We start from the raw sequence: 9845 nt of genomic DNA, 5'->3' as shown, positions 1-9845 counted from the left end.
TCCTGGTTAAAGTCTCTGTGAGTTACCTGAGCGCCTCATTTAAATGGTGGAGCACCAGAGACAAAACAGAAATCAATTCAAAGAGTCAGAGAGAGGCTCATCTCCCTACACTTCTACAGGCGCAAAGGGAGCAGGGGACAGGGACCTGAGACGCTGCCTGCCCGGGGACCCCACTGAGGAAGCCACACCCCTCCTGGGGAGCCCGGGCTGGGATTCGGGTCCCAGATTTGTCCCCATGAGGCAGAGAAGGTAGGGAGATGGGGGACAGAGAGATGACAGAGACCTGAGCTGCGGGGGCCACGGACTCGGGCTTGGTCCCCGGGTGGAAGAAAGTGGAAGAAGGAAGGAGAAGGGCGGGGACAGAGAGACAGACAGAAACCCGGGGACAGCGAGACACACGGAAGCCGGGATGGTGAGTCTCGTTCGCATGCAGACTCGGGCTTGGTCCCAGGTGAGAAAAAGGAAGCAGGAAGCAGGGAGAACCAGGACAGGGGGACAGACAGATGCAGAGAACCGAGCTGATTTCAAAAATTCAAAACAAAAAACCCTGTCTCTAAAAAACCAAAAGAAAAAAATTACAAAATAGATATCCCGGCCGGGCGTCGTGGCGCCCGCACGCCTTCTATCCCAGCCCTCGGGAGTCAGAGGCAGGGGGATTGCTGAGTTGGAGGCCAGCCTGGTCTACAGCCTGAGCTCCAGGACAGCCAGGGCTACACAGAGAAACCCTGTCTCGAAAAACCAAAAAGAAATCCCAAGCCTTAAAAACGTAAAAACCTCAGAAATTGGAGCGTTGCAGTAACGTCCTGTTTGGAAAAATTACCAAGCCTTCAAGAAGACCCGTGACGTCGCAGGGAAGTCCTGCGGCCACCGGGCGGCGTCTTGGGACTGAGTCACACTGGGAGGTCGCGTTGTCCACCTGGGTCCCTGAGCCCCTGTGGGCGGCTGTGCGTGTCAGTGGTCGGCGCTGCGTGTCCTACCTGACGGCGTGCGTGCGTCCGTCCGTCCGTCCAGCGGGGCGAGGGTCGGTGGCACATACATCTTGACCACGGCGGGTGAACATCTTGACCGCGGCGGCTCGTCCGTGTCTGCGTGGCGGGTGCGGCGGGTCCTGCGGATGCGTGTGCCTGGCCTGCCTGCCGTGTGTGCCGTGTGTGCCGCGTGTGCCTGGGCGGGCGCGGGGCCCGCGTGTGTCCTGTGTGCTGTGGTGGGTGCAGCGGTGCGGTCGGCGCAGGCTTCCTACCTTGTGGAGTCCGTCCGTCCGTCCTGTGGGGATGGCAGAGACATCTTGACCACGGCGTCCGCTTCTACGTGTGTGCTTTCGTGGGTGACATCACTGTGGGCGGCGGCAGTGACCGGTGGACGCTGGCGTGGGATCCAGGTCCATAAACAGAGAAACACGTGTTAGACTTTCAAATCACACAACAAAAAAAATAATAAATAAAAAAAATTGGAGTCGGGCGTGGTGGTGCACACCTTTCATCCCAGCACTCGGGAGCCGGAGACAGGCAGATTTCTGAGTTGGAGGCCAGCCTGGTCTACAAAGTGAGTTCCAGGACAGCCAGGGCTACACAGAGAAACCCTGTTCGAAAAACCAAAAAACTAAAATAAAATAAAATAAAAATAATAAGAATAATTAGGGAAAAAAAACCATAGCCAGGGCTATAAAGAGAAAACCTGTCTTGAAAAACCAAAAAGTAAAATAAAAATAAAATAAAATAAAATAAAAATAAGAATAAAAATTAGAATAATTAGGAAAAAAATACAAAGGTCTGAAGTTCAAATCCCAGCAACCACGTGGTGGCTCACAACCACCCGTAACGAGATCTGACTCCCTCTTCTCGAGTGTCTGAAGACAGCTACAGTGCACTTACATACAATAAATAAACATCTTTTAAAAAGAGCAAAAAAACTTTTAAAAAAAGCAAAAAAAAAAAAAAAAAAAAAAAAAAATTGGAGGGTTGCAGTGACAATCCGTGGCCACAAGGTGGCGCCCCTGAGCAAGTCTACATTGCCAGGCTGAAGCACAGTCTAACCACTGTGCTTAAAGTCTCTAACCACTTTCTCCAAAAAGTAAAAATTAAATTAAAAATTAAAAATAAAAAAGAGAATAATTAGGGAAAAAACCATAGCCAGGACTATAAAGAGAAACCCTGTCTTGAAAAACGAAAAAAAAAATACTGAAATAAAAAAGAATAAAAATAAAACATTTCGACGCTGCCCTGACATACTCCCGCCACTGGCGGACGCGCCCCAGCCGAGTGGGCGTGTTGGGATGAAACCCAGAGACTCCAAGTCTGGGAAGAAAAAAAACCCTAAAATATCCAATCAATAGATCAATAACTCCAGCAATAAACGCATCAGTGCCTTTGAAAGGCTCAGACATCAGAGATTAACTACAGCTCCCAGCATGCCCCGGGGCCCACTTCCTGCTGCAGACGCCCCTCAGAGTGAAACCCATAGAGAACCATGGACCCCCGCAGGGCAGTAAAACTCCCAGCATGCCTCGGGGCTGAGTCCCCACCACTCACACCAGAGCAGCCCTGTCAGAGTGAAGGGCAGACCCGCCCATTCTTAAAACAACAACAACAACAGGGGCTGGCGAGATGGCTCAGTGGGTAAGAGCCCCCGACTGCTCTTCCAGAGCTCTGAAGTTCAAATCCCAGCGACCACGTGGTGGCTCACAAGCACCCGTAACGAGATCTGACGCCCTCTTCTCAGTGTCTGAAGACAGCTACAGTGCACTTACATACAATAAATAAACATCTTTTAAAAAGAGCAAAAAAAAAACTTTTAAAAAAAGCAAAAAAAAACCCAGAAAAACAAGAAACAATTGGAGGGTTGCAGAGCCTATGTCTCCTCTAAGCACCAGCTCTAAGTCTCTAACCACCAGGCTACAGTGTCCTGTAACCACCAGGCATAAGTCGCTGACCACCAGGCTACAGTGTCCTGTAACCACCAGGCATAAGTCTCTAACCACCAGGCTACAGTGTCCTCTAACCCCCAGCTCTAAGTCGCTGACCACCAGGCTACAGTGTCCTGTAACCGCCAGCTCTAAGTCGCTGACCACCAGGCTACAGTGTCCTGTAACCGCCAGGCATAAGTCGCTGACCACCAGGCTACAGTGTCCTGTAACCGCCAGGCATAACTCGCTGACCACCAGGCTACAGTGTCCTGTAACCGCCAGCTCTAAGTCTCTAACCACCAGGCTACAGTGTCCTGTAACCGCCAGGCATAAGTCGCTGACCACCAGGCTACAGTGTCCTGTAACCGCCAGGCATAAGTCGCTGACCACCAGGCTACAGTGTCCTGTAACCACCAGGCATAAGTCTCTAACCACCAGGCTACAGTGTCCTGTAACCACCAGGTATAAGTCTCTAACCGCCAGGCTACAGTGTCCTGTAACCGCCAGGCATAAGTCTCTAACCACCAGGCTACAGTGTCCTGTAACCGCCAGGCATAAGTCGCTGACCACCAGGCTACAGTGTCCTGTAACCGCCAGGCATAAGTCTCTAACCACCAGGCTACAGTGTCCTGTAACCGCCAGCTCTAAGTCTCTAACCACCAGGCTACAGTGTCCTGTAACCACCAGGCATAAGTCGCTGACCACCAGGCTACAGTTTCCTGTAACCGCCAGGCATAAGTCTCTAACCACCAGGCTACAGTGTCCTCTAACCCCCAGCTCTAAGTCGCTGACCACCAGGCTACAGTGTCCTGTAACCGCCAGCTCTAAGTCGCTGACCACCAGGCTACAGTGTCCTGTAACCGCCAGGCATAAGTCGCTGACCACCAGGCTACAGTGTCCTGTAACCGCCAGCTCTAAGTCTCTAACCACCAGGCTACAGTGTCCTGTAACCGCCAGGCATAAGTCGCTGACCACCAGGCTACAGTGTCCTGTAACCACCAGGTATAAGTCTCTAACCGCCAGGCTACAGTGTCCTGTAACCGCCAGGCATAAGTCTCTAACCACCAGGCTACAGTGCCCTGTAACCACCAGGCATAAGTCGCTGACCACCAGGCTACAGTGTCCTGTAACCGCCAGGCATAAGTCTCTAACCACCAGGCTACAGTGTCCTCTAACCCCCAGCTCTAAGTCGCTGACCACCAGGCTACAGTGTCCTGTAACCGCCAGCTCTAAGTCGCTGACCACCAGGCTACAGTGTCCTGTAACCGCCAGGCATAACTCGCTGACCACCAGGCTACAGTGTCCTGTAACCGCCAGGCATAAGTCGCTGACCACCAGGCTACAGTGTCCTGTAACCGCCAGGCATAACTCGCTGACCACCAGGCTACAGTGTCCTGTAACCGCCAGCTCTAAGTCTCTAACCACCAGGCTACAGTGTCCTGTAACCGCCAGGCATAAGTCGCTGACCACCAGGCTACAGTGTCCTGTAACCGCCAGGCATAAGTCGCTGACCACCAGGCTACAGTGTCCTGTAACCGCCAGGCATAAGTCTCTAACCACCAGGCTACAGTGTCCTGTAACCGCCAGGCATAAGTCTCTAACCACCAGGCTACAGTGTCCTGTAACCGCCAGGCATAAGTCTCTAACCACCAGGCTACAGTGTCCTGTAACCACCAGGCATAAGTCGCTGACCACCAGGCTACAGTGTCCTGTAACCGCCAGGCATAAGTCTCTAACCACCAGGCTACAGTGTCCTGTAACCGCCAGGCATAAGTCTCTAACCACCAGGCTACAGTGTCCTGTAACCACCAGCTCTAAGTCGCTGACCACCAGGCTACAGTGTCCTGTAACCGCCAGGCATAAGTCTCTAACCACCAGGCTACAGTGTCCTGTAACCACCAGGCACAAGTCGCTGACCACCAGGCTACAGTGTCCTGTAACCGCCAGCTCTAAGTCTCTAACCACCAGGCTACAGTGTCCTGTAACCGCCAGGCATAAGTCTCTAACCACCAGGCTACAGTGTCCTGTAACCACCAGCTCTAAGTCGCTGACCACCAGGCTACAGTGTCCTGTAACCGCCAGGCATAAGTCTCTAACCACCAGGCTACAGTGTCCTGTAACCACCAGGCACAAGTCGCTGACCACCAGGCTACAGTGTCCTGTAACCGCCAGCTCTAAGTCGCTGACCACCAGGCTACAGTGTCCTGTAACCACCAGGCATAAGTCGCTAACCACCAGGCTACAGTGTCCTGTAACCGCCAGGCATAAGTCTCTAACCACCAGGCTACAGTGTCCTGTAACCGCCAGGCATAAGTCGCTGACCACCAGGCTACAGTGTCCTGTAACCGCCAGGCATAAGTCGCTGACCACCAGGCTACAGTGTCCTGTAACCACCAGGCATAAGTCGCTGACCACCAGGCTACAGTGTCCTGTAACCACCAGGCATAAGTCTCTAACCACCAGGCTACAGTGTCCTGTAACCGCCAGGCATAAGTCTCTAACCACCAGGCTACAGTGTCCTGTAACCACCAGGCATAAGTCGCTGACCACCAGGCTACAGTGTCCTGTAACCACCAGGCATAAGTCTCTAACCACCAGGCTACAGTGTCCTGTAACCACCAGGCATAAGTCTCTAACCACCAGGCTACAGTGTCCTGTAACCGCCAGGCATAAGTCTCTAACCACCAGGCTACAGTGTCCTGTAACCGCCAGGCATAAGTCTCTAACCACCAGGCTACAGTGTCCTGTAACCTCCAGGCATAAGTCGCTGACCACCAGGCTACAGTGTCCTGTAACCGCCAGGCATAAGTCGCTGACCACCAGGCTACAGTGTCCTGTAACCACCAGGCATAAGTCGCTGATCACCAGGCTACAGTGTCCTGTAACCGCCAGCTCTAAGTCGCTGACCACCAGGCTACAGTGTCCTGTAACCACCAGCTCTAAGTCTCTAACCACCAGGCTACAGTGTCCTGTAACCGCCAGGAATAAGTCGCTGACCACCAGGCTACAGTGTCCTGTAACCGCCAGGCATAAGTCGCTGACCACCAGGCTACAGTGTCCTGTAACCGCCAGGCATAAGTCGCTGACCACCAGGCTACAGTGTCCTGTAACCACCAGGCATAAGTCGCTGACCACCAGGCTACAGTGTCCTGTAACCACCAGGAATAAGTCTCTAACCACCAGGCTACAGTGTCCTGTAACCACCAGGCATAAGTCTCTAACCACCAGGCTACAGTGTCCTGTAACCGCCAGGCATAAGTCGCTGACCACCAGGCTACAGTGTCCTGTAACCACCAGGAATAAGTCTCTAACCACCAGGCTACAGTGTCCTGTAACCACCAGGCATAAGTCTCTAACCACCAGGCTACAGTGTCCTGTAACCACCAGGCATAAGTCTCTAACCACCAGGCTACAGTGTCCTCTAACCCCCAGCTCTAAGTCGCTGACCACCAGGCTACAGTGTCCTGTAACCGCCAGGCATGAGTCGCTGACCACCAGGCTACAGTGTCCTGTAACCGCCAGGCATAAGTCGCTGACCACCAGGCTACAGTGTCCTGTAACCGCCAGGCATAAGTCGCTGACCACCAGGCTACAGTGTCCTGTAACCGCCAGGCATCAGTCGCTGACCACCAGGCTACAGTGTCCTGTAACCGCCAGGCATCAGTCGCTGACCACCAGGCTACAGTGTCCTGTAACCGCCAGACATAAGTCGCTGACCACCAGGCTACAGTGTCCTGTAACCGCCAGGCATAAGTCTCTAACCACCAGGCTACAGTGTCCTGTAACCGCCAGGCATAAGTCTCTAACCACCAGGCTACAGTGTCCTGTAACCACCAGGCATAAGTCGCTGACCACCAGGCTACAGTGTCCTGTAACCACCAGGCATAAGTCTAACCACCAGGCTACAGTGTCCTGTAACCACCAGGCATAAGTCTAACCACCAGGCTACAGTGTCCTGTAACCGCCAGGCATAAGTCTCTAACCACCAGGCTACAGTGTCCTGTAACCGCCAGGCATAAGTCTCTGACCACCAGGCTACAGTGTCCTGTAACCGCCAGGCATAAGTCTCTAACCACCAGGCTACAGTGTCCTGTAACCCCCAGCTCTAAGTCGCTGACCACCAGGCTACAGTGTCCTGTAACCACCAGGCATAAGTCGCTGACCACCAGGCTACAGTGTCCTGCAACCGCCAGGCATAAGTCTCTAACCACCAGGCTACAGTGTCCTGTAACCGCCAGGCATAAGTCGCTGACCACCAGGCTACAGTGTCCTGTAACCACCAGGCATAAGTCGCTGACCACCAGGCTACAGTGTCCTGTAACCGCCAGGCATAAGTCTCTGACCACCAGGCTACAGTGTCCTGTAACCGCCAGGCATAAGTCTCTGACCACCAGGCTACAGTGTCCTGTAACCGCCAGGCATAAGTCGCTGACCACCAGGCTACAGTGTCCTGTGACCACCAGGCTACAGTGTCCTGTAACCGCCAGGCATAAGTCTCTAACCACCAGGCTACAGTGTCCTGTAACCACCAGGCATAAGTCGCTGACCACCAGGCTACAGTGTCCTGTAACCACCAGGCATAAGTCGCTAACCACCAGGCTACAGTGTCCTGTAACCACCAGGCATAAGTCTCTAACCACCAGGCTACAGTGTCCTGTAACCGCCAGCTCTAAGTCGCTGACCACCAGGCTACAGTGTCCTGTAACCACCAGGCATAAGTCGCTGACCACCAGGCTACAGTGTCCTGTAACTGCCAGGCATGAGTCGCTGACCACCAGGCTACAGTGTCCTGTAACCACCAGGCATAAGTCGCTGACCACCAGGCTACAGTGTCCTGTAACCGCCAGGCATAAGTCGCTGACCACCAGGCTACAGTGTCCTGTGACCACCAGGCTACAGTGTCCTGTAACCGCCAGGCATAAGTCTCTAACCACCAGGCTACAGTGTCCTGTAACCACCAGGCATAAGTCGCTGACCACCAGGCTACAGTGTCCTGTAACCACCAGGCATAAGTCGCTAACCACCAGGCTACAGTGTCCTGTAACCACCAGGCATAAGTCTCTAACCACCAGGCTACAGTGTCCTGTAACCGCCAGCTCTAAGTCGCTGACCACCAGGCTACAGTGTCCTGTAACCACCAGGCATAAGTCGCTGACCACCAGGCTACAGTGTCCTGTAACTGCCAGGCATGAGTCGCTGACCACCAGGCTACAGTGTCCTGTAACCACCAGGCATAAGTCTCTAACCACCAGGCTACAGTGTCCTGTAACCGCCAGGCATAAGTCTCTAACCACCAGGCTACAGTGTCCTGTAACCACCAGGAATAAGTCGCTGACCACCAGGCTACAGTGTCCTGTAACCGCCAGGCATAAGTCTCTAACCACCAGCCTACAGTGTCCTGTAACCACCAGGAATAAGTCGCTGACCACCAGGCTACAGTGTCCTGTAACCGCCAGGCATAAGTCTCTAACCACCAGGCTACAGTGTCCTGTAACCGCCAGGCATAAGTCGCTGACCACCAGGCTACAGTGTCCTGTAACCGCCAGGCATAAGTCGCTGACCACCAGGCTACAGTGTCCTGTAACCGCCAGGCATGAGTCTCTAACCACCAGGCTACAGTGTCCTGTAACCGCCAGGCATAAGTCGCTGACCACCAGGCTACAGTGCACTTACATAGAATAAATAAACATCTTTAAAAAAAAGCAAAAAAAAAATTTTAAAAAAAGCAAAAAAAAAAAAACCAAAAAAACCACCAATTGTTGCGCTGGCATAAACCTCCCACGGCAGAAATGAAAGCTAAACACACCGTGTGCCGTTGCCGTGACGTCCCGTGCGCCCCGGGCGGCGCCCCAGAGCCCGCGTCCAGCACAAACTCTCAAAAATTAAAAATACGAAATGCTTGGGAAAAAAAACCAAGCCTTCAAGAAGACCCGTGACGTCGCAGGGACGTCCCGCGGCCACCGGGCGGCGTCTCGGGACCGAGCCACACTGGGAGGTCGCGGTGTCCACCCGGGTCCCTGAGCCCCTGTGGGCGGCCGTGCGTGTCAGTGGTCGGCGCTGCGTGTCCTACCTGACGGCGTGCGCGCGTCCGTCCGTCCGTCCAGCGGGGCGAGGGTCGGTGGCACATACATCTTGACCGCGGCGGGTGAACATCTTGACCGCGGCGGCTCGTCCGTGTCTGCGTGGCGGGTGCGGGTCCTGCGGATGCGTGTGCCTGGCCTGCCTGCCGTGTGTGCCGTGTGTGCCGCGTGTGCCTGGGCGGGCGCGGGGCCCGCGTGTGTCCTGTGTGCTGTGGTGGGTGCGGCGGTGCGCTCGGCGCAGGCTTCCTACCTTGTGGAGTCCGTCCGTGCGTCCGTGCGTCCGTGCGTCCCGTGGGCATGGCAGAGACATCTTGACCGCGGCGTCCGCTTCTGCGCGTGTGGGTGACGTCGCTGGGGGCGGCGGCCGTGACCGGCGGAGGCTGAACAGAGAAACACGGGTTAGACTTTCCATTCACGCCCACAGAAAAACTTACAACAAAATTTATAAATTAAATTAAATTAAGAATTAAATTACAAATAAGGACAAGAATAATTAGGGCAGAAACCATAGCTGCGGCTAAAAGAGAAACCCTGTCTCCAAAATCAAAAATTAAAATTAAAAAATAAACAAAAATGAAAAGGAGAATAATTACGGAAAAAACGGTAGCCAAGGCTATAAAGAGAAATCCTGTCTGGAAAAGTAAAAATTAAAAATAAAACAAAAAAAATAATTAGTGAAAAATCCACAGCCAGGTCTATACAGAGAAACCCTGTCTTAAAAAAACCAAAATTAAAAAAAAATAAACCAAAATGAAAATAAGAATAATTAGGGAAAAAACGGTAGCCAAGGCTCTAAAGAGAAATCCTGTGTGAAAAAGTAAAAATTAAAAATAAAGCTAAAAGAAATAATTAGTGAAAAACCC

At 53.0% G+C, this 9845-nt stretch overlaps 1 pseudogene across 1 annotated transcript; it reads right to left on the bottom strand.

The window, feature by feature from the left end:
- Positions 1 to 1238: 1238 nt before the first annotated feature.
- Positions 1239 to 9510, bottom strand: Erdr1 (erythroid differentiation regulator 1; annotated as a pseudogene; the record flags this gene model as incomplete). The annotated part of the gene is given in 2 exon segments (NR_137282.1): positions 1239 to 1362; positions 8973 to 9510. The product of NR_137282.1 is annotated as an erythroid differentiation regulator 1, transcript variant 1, non-coding (transcript).
- Positions 9511 to 9845: the final 335 nt, after the last annotated feature.

This window comes from Mus musculus, chromosome X (assembly GCF_000001635.26).
Source record: "Mus musculus strain C57BL/6J chromosome X, GRCm38.p6 C57BL/6J".
Classification (NCBI taxonomy): Eukaryota; Metazoa; Chordata; class Mammalia; order Rodentia; family Muridae; genus Mus; species Mus musculus.
This window is presented reverse-complemented; position numbering and strand designations above follow the sequence as displayed.